The sequence below is a fragment of the Myotis brandtii genome, unplaced genomic scaffold (assembly GCF_000412655.1).
Source record: "Myotis brandtii unplaced genomic scaffold, ASM41265v1 scaffold99, whole genome shotgun sequence".
In the NCBI taxonomy this organism is placed as follows: Eukaryota; Metazoa; Chordata; class Mammalia; order Chiroptera; family Vespertilionidae; genus Myotis; species Myotis brandtii.
Window position 1 is genome coordinate 3,611,738 of NW_005372121.1, and position 11,005 is coordinate 3,622,742.

An 11,005-nucleotide genomic window follows, 5' to 3' on the forward strand; every position below is an offset into this window, starting at 1 on the left:
CCTTAGTTTTGGGGGAAAAAATCTTTGAACAGTTCATCAGCCATATCTTCAATGGGAATTTGAACATTCCTCAGGTTTAGAAGTCGTTATTCCATTCCCACGAAAAATCTTATGGTTTGAGTTTTTGTCTGATGAAAATAGTCCCCCAGGAAAGTCTCCCTAAAAGGTCTATACATATAAGCTATATTCCAGGAGAATACTCATTGCCCATTCCTGTATAACTTTCACCTCACTCCTGTGGGACATCTTGGTCTTGCTAAACTAGGTGAACTGTGAGTGAACCAGGAGGACTCCTTTTTGCCTTTCTAGCCTAAGGCCAAATTTGAAAACAGGTTTTTGCTGCTCCTTTCTCAAAGCCCACACTCCATACTTGATCTTTGAGGTCTTACCACACTGATGACAAAAAAAGCAAGGATAAGTGAATTGCTAAACCACTCAGCAGCCAATCCTAGCTTTATCTCCTCACATCCAGGCCTCTCCAGGCAATGGACCCCTCTCAAAGCAGGGCTCAGACCTGCCCACCCAGCATCCTGGAAGAGAAGAAAGCTAAGGAAGCTAGGAACAGAGAGAAGCTGGAAAGAAAGAATACCAAAGAACCAGTCTTGCAAAAGCAGGTTTTACCTTCTTCTGACCCACTGGAAGCTCCAACACCTAACAACACGCCCTCGGAGAGTCCCCTCCAATGTTCCTTGTGTGGAAGACGAGATTGTGTTGAGTCGGGGTGGAGGTGGGAGAGAGTGGAGGGCAGAATGGCACTTGAGCTTCCCTAGACATCGGCTTGTGCTGCAAACACCTTGTAAAGGGAGAATAAAGTCATGGCTTCATCTTATGTATTTTTGAAATTCACAGATAAGATGCAGCATATCATGTGGGGGAAGAGAAGGGACTCTGCCTGCTCTGCCATTACTAGTTGAGTGGCCTTGTGTAAGTTGTTTAACCTCCCCATGACTCAATTTCCTCATTTTTAAAATGGTAATCATCATCATAGTAGAGTTTAGAGTGGCCTCAATGTTGGGGAGGGGTATGTATGATGGTGGCACAGGTTAACAATGAGGCAAATACAGTTACAATTGGAGATTTCAATACTTCTCTCTTAGTAATCAGAGAACAAGTAAAGGGATATATATTCAGCAAAGAAACAGGAGACCTGACAATACTATCAACCAAATTTACCTGATTGACATGCATAGAACACTCTATCCCACAACATATACACACTACTAGACTCTCCACTATGTGATCCAATCCAAAGTTATTAGAGGTTTTCTTTGTATCTAATTTCCAACTTAATAAAAATATAATCTATATATATATAAAACCCTAATATGCAAATAGACTGAATGGCGGAACAACCGAACAACCAAACAACTGGTCGCATGACATGGACTGACCACAAGGGGGCGAGTGTGGAACATGGTAGGATGGTGGAGCTGTGGTGGGATGGTGGAGAAGGTGAGCAGGGATGTCAGACCAAGGCGGGGTGCCAGTTGCTGTCATTGGGGCAAGCCTTTAGTGGTTACTGAAAATTCTTTTTTTTTAAAAAAATATATTTTATTGAGTTTTTACAGAGAGGAAAGGAGAGGCATAGAAAGTTAGAAACATCGATGAGAGAGAAACATCGATCAGCTGCCTCCTGCACACCTCCTACTGGGGATGTGCCCACAACCAAGGTACATGCCCTTGACCGGAATCGAATCTGGGACCTTTCAGTCCACAGGCCAATGCTCTATCCACTGAACCAAACCAGTCAGGGCAAAATTCTTTGCTCCCGCATGCTGTGGTCCTGCCTGGCACTCACACCTGCTGCTGGAACCAGCCCTGTTCGCACCCACTGCCGGCCCTGGAGCTGCCGCTTGCACCTGCTGCCTGTGCCCAGTGCCGGTCCCAATCGCTCAGCGCTGTCAGCAGGTGCGAGTGGTGGCTGCTGGCCCCGATTGCCCTTGAGGGCTTCTCCATCTCCCCTGCTCCTGAGGGGCAATCGGGGCAGCAGCCGTTGCTCACACTCACTGATGGTGCTGGCCCCGCTTGCAACCGCTGCTGGCACCAGCCCCAATCGCTCCATGCTGTCAGTGGGTGTGCGCGGGGCTGGCATTGTCAGCGTGTGGGGGCGGCAGTGGTGGCGGTAGTGGGGCTGCCGACAGATGGGGAACCGGGGGCCATGGCGGGAGGGGCCGGGCAGAGGAGCGGAGGAAAAGTCAAGACCCGCCCCTGTGCCCACCATAGCCTTATGGCCCACAGTTCAGTTCAAAGTGCACGAATTCGTGCACTGGGCCCCTAGTTATATATAATTGCAGAACCAGTGAAACAATGATTCTTGCTCCACTATGAATCTATACCAGAGACCCAATGCACAAAATTTGTGCAAGAGTAGACCTTCCTTCCCCTAGCTGCCGGCACCGGCTTCCCTCTGGCACCTGGGACCTGGGCTGCCTTCCCTCAGGCTGCCCGCAGGCACCCAGGACCCAAGTTGGCTTCCCCTGGGCTGCCCGCAGGCCTCCCGGGACCTGGGCTGGCTTTCCTCCGGCCCTGGCTTTGTCAGGAAGAATGTCTGGAAGACGTCCAGTCTAATTAGCATATTACCCTTTTATTATTATAGATATTTATATCTCTCTATATATCATCTTGTATTTTCCCCCCATTCCGGTAATTCTATAATATGTACATGACTTAGTCATCTTCTACTTTTGGAAAATGTGGTGTGCAGGACATGTACCTTATTCATCCTTTCCTGGACAAATGTGGGTGGGCAGTGGAGGGTGACAAAGATTGGAAGGAGAATCTGGGGATGGGGACGAATTTTCAAAAAGATTTCTATGTATGTTCTTATTTGACAGTGATAATGATGTGGGAGATGAGGATGGGTCCTTGGCCATGTTCTCAATGCTATTGTTTGCTGTTATTTTGCTTGGCTTTCATGGAACTACTGTGGTTTCAGAAACCATCATCATCTGTTTCTTATTCCACCAAAGTGGTATTAGGTGATGTAATAGTTAATTGTATAGGATATCCAAGATTGCTTTCTCCACATACAAAATATGCTTTTTAGCACCAATTAAGAATAATGGGACAAAACAGATTCTACACACAGGGAAACTAAAATTTAAAAACAAAACAATCAGTGAGAAGAGTATGAGATAGAGCAGCAAGCAAATGAAGAAATCTTTCCTGGGGCTGGTGAATCATTTTCCGACTTCCCTGGGTTTGCTTGCTTAAGACCTCCTGCTGAGATAGAGAGGGATGTGTCTTTGCCAGGCAGCACTGGAGCTGAGTAAATAAGGAGGTACTTATTCACTTATACCATCCCAGCACCCCAAGAAAATGCTAATGAACATTCGGTGACAATTTGGAATCAGAACCCAACTTACTTTTAGAGTGAAAAGAATCAGGGTAGGGCAGCCCCAATAACTTATCTGGTGAAACAGAAAAGGCCTGATGGGGGTCATCATCTTGGCGCATTAGGAAAACCTCCGGGGTCCCGCTGACAAGACACTTTTCCCAAGTACTATTCATTACAACGCATTATTAGCTAACTGCAGGCAGCGGACACCTTTTGCATGTTAACTAAAGTGCCATTTAGCTAGTGGGGCTTGCTTGGTCATTAAAATTGTCTTAATCATTAGTGAATTAGTTAAACTATAACATTAGGAGATAAAAATAATCACCAGTGTCACTTGGGAACGAGTGGAACCTGGAACTTGTCAGAGTCTCTGAGTACAGATATTCCTGACTGTGCAGATGGATGCGTGACAGTCAGCACAGCGCCAGCCTGAGCCAGCCTTACCCCTGCCTCCCTGGGGAGAGAGAATGCCATGAGATCGAGGTCCTTGTCAGAGTGTTGATTTCTGCTTCGGAGTGTGACAGGGAAAGGGGTACCGTGGCTTTTATATTCAGTTCTCCATCACCCTGAAATCGACGATGCAGTTAGCAGATATTTGAAACTCATGTTCCTTTCAGTGCTCTCCTTTTGGGCCATTTCACTGATTATTAATGGCTCCACCTGGGGAGGTCTGGAAATGATGCTGAAACTCAATCAAGCCTCCTTGGCAATTCTGGAGAGAGGCTTTGAGCGTTAGCTCAGAGACTGTGAAGAGAAGCTCAAATTGTGCTTTCCTCTGGATTTTAATGATTGGCATATTCCTTTTCTGCTGCAAATCACCCAGAGTTAACAGAATAAACAAAGCTTAATTAGTTTGGTTTTGATTCATGATTTGACCATAGGCAGAAAATATGGGGGTAAAAATCTCTATAAGACCTGAGAAGATAAGACGTTCATTGCCTTTGATTTTGTCCCAAAACTTTTAAAAACATAAAATTCATTTTTACAATTTTGCATAGAGCAACATTCACTCGTTTTGGTATACAATATGCTGGGGTTGGCAAAAGCAATAATGCAATCAAGGTAGTTTATGCAGACCCTCTATAAACCAACTCCAAACGCTTGCAAACACTACTCTGCTTTCTAATTTTTCTGTTCTGGTGGATGTGGGGTTCCTGGAGTGTCATGAGGAAAGGCATTTCCAGGGACCCACAAGAGCAGATGAGGTCTGTGTTAAGATTTATCCAGGAAGCAAAATTAAAGGAATTCCCCAATGTCCCATCTCTGTCTCACCATGGAAAATCAGGGCCAGAAATCGAGTCAATGTCCAGAGAGCCTGTGCCATATTAAATCTTAGTCCTAGTCCAGCATCTGGCTAGTTTAGCTTGTGTTCCTGGCTGCAGCCCATTGCTGAGCTGTGTGCAGAATTCAGGCTCCCACCTGGAGCCTGCGTGTACAGTCCCCGCGCCTTGGGCCACACTGCTGCTAAGGCCACATAGCCATGGAGAGAGGACGGGTGAATGCATGGGGCCAGTGCAGGCTTGGGAGGAACCAGAAGATTTTCCAAATGTTTGTGGGCTTGCACTGGTGTCAACGATCTTTTCCCAGGTTAGACTGAGAGTACTCTATGGTTCAGTACCTCTCCCTCGGCCATTTTGAGTTTGTTGCACATGCCCTTACATCCCCCTGCTCTCCCCTCCCCCACACACAGTCTGGTATCGGAGGGGGGAAGGGAGGGGTGTTAATCCCCTTGGAGGGACAATGCTGAGATTCCTTAGGGCAGTGGTTCTCAACCTTGGCTGCACATTAGAATTACCTGGGAATCTTTTTAAAATCCTGATTTCTGGGCCTCATTCTGAGGATTTTAAAAAAGATTCCCAGGTGATTCTAATGTGCAGCCAAGGTTGAGAACCACTGCCTTAGGGTGTGAAGCTGTAGCCTCGTGAAGCAACAGGCTCAGTGTCGCCAGCTGACCATGCTCAACAATCGGACTTTTCTTGCTCTCTTTCTTTCAATAACTAGCTAATGATGGTAACATTTACACTTTTGCCTTCTAAATACCATGGGTGAAGCAAACAGGCTGTGTCCCCAGCTGACCATGCTCAACAATCTGACTTTTCTTGCTCTCTCTCTTTCTTTCAATAACTAGCTAACGATGGTAACATTTACACTTTTGCCTTCTAAATACCATGTCACTAGAATCATAGATTTTGTAGCCTTTGGAGACAGTTTTTGTTCATTTAGTCTAATACATTTGAGATTCATCCATGTTATTACATTTTAAATCAATTAAACAAGGAGGTACTAGACTGAGGTGGCTTGACAGCCTATGTAAGCAAAACAAAACCTAAACCTATAAATGCATCAAGGGTAATGGAAACCTAAGTACAGCCAATCACAGACAGCCAAGTAGGCTTTCCCACATAAAGCAACCTTAGCCAATCAAATAGTCTCCATAAACGTCTTGTTCCTAGCTCCCGTTGATGGAGCACGCTTAAACTTCCGATTTGGCACTACCTGATTTGAATTGATTTTTCCTCAAATACACTCTTAAAAATTTTATGCCTCAATATATCTTTTAATACATATCTCAGTTGTTTACTATTTTTTTTTTTATTGCTGAGTAGTATTCTATAGTTTGGCTAGCCACTCATCAGCAGACCCAGTTCTCTTCTTTTCACAATCTATTTCTAAAAGTTATTTTTCCCCACATTTATTTTTATCCTGTTATAAAAATAATGTACATGCACAATGAATAAAACTTGGACCACACATTCACACATACACACTAGCTGAAATCCTACCACCTACAGATAATCATTAACCACTGTTAACATTGTTCTCTCTCTCCCTCTCAGCCCCCTCTTTACTCTCTCCATCTCTAAAATATATTGTATATACATAATCTCATCCACTTTTGTGAGATACATAGCATTTTTTCAGTTGATTTAATATTTTAAGTTAAACATTTTATTGTAATTTAACAATTTCTTTTATAAAATAATAGATGTCTACCATTTAAAGATCAAATAATAGTACAAGGCCTATATTAAATATCTGTAAAACATGTCAAACTCAAAGGCTAACACGGGCCAAATACACAAGGTGTAAGTTTATGGGGGCCGCAAAAAAAAAAAAAGCTTCAATTTTCATAGAAACATAGGTTTATTTCGATAGAGACATGCTGAATACAAAGGGCTGAAATAAATGAGTAATCGTTAACATAAAATAATAGAACATTTTAATAAAAATTAATATTTTTTCTTGAACATTAACTTACCAGACACTGAATAACTGCACAAATTAATAAGTGTAACACAAATAAACCTATTTTTTTGTTCTCCGAAAGCAAAATATTTCCTGTTGTGCACATCAAACAGTCAGTATAAGACTAGAGACTTGGCAATCGGCTGCTAAAATATTCGCTGTTGGTATTAGTGGAGAGAAATGGTGCGCCTGTGCATAAGGCGAGTAAGGGAAATGAATGCAACACGATTATGGTAATCAGTCATTAGCGAATGTTGTATAGTTCGTTACCAATAATCATGTATAACAAGATATTGTAAAAATTAAGTTATAAAAATGTTTTTATATACTGTTATATTGGCTGAGCCACAAAAATATTTGTTGTGGACTGCATGCGGCCACGGGCCATGAGTTTGACTTGCTTGCTCTACAACCATGAATATCTCAGGCTATCTCTATCATATTTCTCTACCATCCTCAACTTGAGACGTTCATCTCCAATCCCAATATGGCTGCTCCAACTCCTCCCTTCACAGCTGCATTCCAGCCACTGGAAACAGGAAAAGAAGCTGGACACATGCCCCTTTCCTTTGAGAGCACTACACAGAGATTTCTCACACCAATTCCTCCAGAATGCAGTCAACATTCTCACCTAGGACAAGTGAGGCCTGAAAGACTGACTATTTCTTCAACTCTGTGCAGTTAGAATTTAGGAGTTCTATAATCAAAGGGAGAAGGCGAGAATGAATACTGGGGAACAATCATTAGTCTTTGCCATATCAGGCCTGCTATTTAGTCATCTAGCTTTTTCTGGATGACCTCACAAAGTGGTCCTCAAACTTGTCCAGGAGGTGAAGCACCTGGGAATCATAGATCGAGCATGAGCATGAGATGCTCAATATCAGCATTTAAAAAATTGTCTTCCAAGAAACATTAGTCCCACAGGAGAGAATAAAGAAAAATATGGTGTTGGAGTCAAATAATTTTGAGAAATGCTGTCATTCCATTTTTTTCCTGGGGATATGTAGGTACGTCCTCATTTTATAGACTGAGAAAACAACCGAACTTTGTTTAATCTGGGATTCCTGAAGTGTATTTGATTGAAGACTCCTTTCTGTAAGCCAGAAATCCCACCAAATCGGCTGTAAAATACATGCTGGGAGACAGATTTAATTCCATCCTCTAAACTGGGAGCAACTTTACTAGCAAGAAATATGACTGTTAATTATAATAATTTTAAAAGCACAACTATAAACTCTGGTATCCAAAACAGAAACACGCCTGCAAATGAAGAATAATTTTGTTTCTTTTTTAAAAAAAATATATTTTTATTGATTTCAGAAGGAAAGGGAGAAGGAGAGAGAGATAGAAACATCAGTGATGAGAGAGAATCATTGATTGGCTGCCTCCTGCATGCCCCCTATTGGGGATCGAGCATCCAACCTAGGCACGTGCCCTTGACCAGAATCAAACCCAGGACCCATTCAGTCTTCATTCAGTCTGCAGGCTGACGCTCTATCCACTGAGGCAAACCAGCCAGGGCTTAATTTTCCCAATTCTTTCTGGGTATATTAGGTTAAGCAAGTTGCCTTTAAGTGAAAGATTGAACAATATAACTAAGAGTCTTTTATTAAGTCTTGGTAAGGCCTTTTTGGTATGCTGCCCAGAAACTAAGAGGGAATGACTGTAACAACTGGATAACAAATCCTTTCACAATATAAGTTTTTTATTTCAACAAAATTAAGGGGCCCAATTGAGTTATTAGCTAATAAATTATTAAAAATTAGTTTGCTGAGTAATTTTTATGTGCATTTTGGTTTAACTTAGAAATAATTCATGGATTGAGTAACACTGGTCCTTCCATTCTTACTTACCTATGAAAACAAGATTTTCAAAAAGTTTATAATACCACAAAGTAATAATAAAATTTATGCTGAACATTGTTTTACTTTATTAGTAAGAAATATCCATCCACTAATAATTAAATCTCATTGAGATGAATTTCCAAAATAACTGCTTTAAAAATGAGTTATTTTTTTTTAAATTGCTTAAAGTATTACAAAGGGTATTACATATGTGTCCTTTTTTCCCCCGCCCTTGACATTTCCCCGGCTTCCCCTACCCCCCAGTGTCTTATGTCCATTGGTTATGCTCATATGCATGCATACAAGTCCTTCGGTTGATCTCTTTGCTAAGTGTCCGACCAATCGGTTGATGCACTGACCACCAGATGCTCCAACTGATAGGTTAGCTTGCTGCTGGGGTCTGGCTGATTGGGACTGGGTGAGAGGGCTGGAAATGCCCTGGAGCCCTCCCGAGATCCCTCCTTGGCTGGCCAGCCCCAATGGGCCCCAACTGGGGCTGGCCAGCCAACCTCCCATGGACCCTCCCCTGTTGACTGGCCCCCATCGCCCCATTCGGGACTGGGTGAGACAGCCCTGATGGGCCCCGATTGCTGGCCAGGCTGAGGGACCCCACCAGTGCATGAATTCGTGCACTGGGCCTCTAGTGAGAATAGAAAAGAATGTAATAAAATTTCTAACAGTTAAATATATTAATGTTAATATTAATATATAAAAAATATATTTTTAATGGTTATGATGAATAATAAATTACTGTGGTATTTAAATTCCATTGGATAAATAGAGCACAGCAAATTTTAAATATCAAAATATAGTATATTTTGAAAAATTACATCTTTTGCAGCTATTAAAACATATGATAAAAATATTAGATGTTAACTTAAAACTTTGATAACCACTAACTTTTTTTTCTGTTCTCTCTTTGGTACTGTAACAATTTGTTTTCAAATTTTATTTCCTTTATGAGAATGCACGTGATTGGGGGTAGGGATCGTGTTTTCTAAGATTTGTGTCTTTCATAAAACCTTTATTTTATTTTACTGTTGAATTTATTGTGGGGACATCTATCTACACTAATAAAAGAGAAACATGCAAATTGGTGTCACTCTGCTACGCTCACCAGCCAATCGGATGAGTATGCAAATTAACCCAACAAAGATGGCGGTTAATTTGCATACACAGGCGCCAAGCGGTCTGGGTCCTGGGACCATCATCGGCACCCAGGTCACTCTGAGGTAGGCACCGTGTGGGCCCTGAGCAGCCTAGGAAGGGCCTGAGCCAAGGGGCTCCTGGGTAGGGGCAGAAACAGCCATCGGAGCTGCAGTGGGGGGGCCTGCCCAAGCCTAAAGCCTCCGCCAGAGACGTCAGGCCTGGGTGGGGGGTGGAGCCGGCTATCGGAGGGGTCTTGGGGTCCCCTGCCCAGGCCTGACACCTGGGCCAGACGCATCATGCCTGGGCAGGGGGTGGAGATGGTGATTGGAGGGAGATGGAGGTCAACACCTCTGGCCTGGGCGGGTGGCCAAGCTGGAGATCGGTGTGAACTACAGAGGAAACACCTTTTCTGACCGCTCATTGGCTTAGCTCCCTGTATGCCAATGGTAATATTCTTAGTAACTTGGGTAATAAGAATCCAAAAAGGTGATGTAGGGTTTTTCTACCACACTCTTAGCGAAAAAAACAAAGGTCCGCTGCTAGAGGGCTAAGAAATGTCATATCCTGCCCTAGCCGGTTTGGCTCAGTAGATAATGCCTCGGCCTGCCTACCACAGGGTCTGGGTTCAATTCTGACCAAGGGATGTACCTAGGTTGCAGGCTCCTCCCTGGCTGGGGCCCAGGTCAGGGCTCATGCAGGAGGCAACCAATCAAAGTGTTCCTCTCACTTTGATGTTTCTCTCTGTCTTTCCCTTTCTCTTCCACATTCTCTAAAAATCAATGGAACCCTGCCCAGGTCTGACGCCTGGGCCAGACGCATCATGCCTGGGCAGGGGGTGGAGATGGTGATTGGAGGGAGATGGAGGTCAACACCTCTGGCCTGGGCGGGTGGCCAAGCTGGAGATCGGTGTGAACTACAGAGGAAACACCTTTTCTGACCGCTCATTGGCTTAGCTCCCTGTATGCCAATGGTAATATTCTTAGTAACTTGGGTAATAAGAATCCAAGAAGGTGATGTAGGGTTTTTCCACCTCACTCCTGGAGAGAAAAACGAAGGTCTGCTGCTGGAGGGGATAAGAAATATCATATCCTGCCCTAGCCAGTTTGGCTCAGTAGATAATGCCTCAGCCTGCCTACCACAGGGTCTGGGTTCAATTCTGACCAAGGGCATGTACCTAGGTTGCAGGCTCTTCCCTGGCTGGGGCCCAGGTCAGTGCTCATGCAGGAGGCAACCAATCAAAGTGTTCCTCTCACTTTGATGTTTCTCTCTGTCTTTCCCTTTCTCTTCCACATTCTCTAAAAATCAATGGAAACATATCCTCAGGTGAGGATAAAAAAAATAATAAAGAAATGTCATATCCTATGAAAGACACTTCTTGAAAATGCCTAAAGAAAGTTGTCATTTTTTCATGGTAAAGGGACTGGAGTCC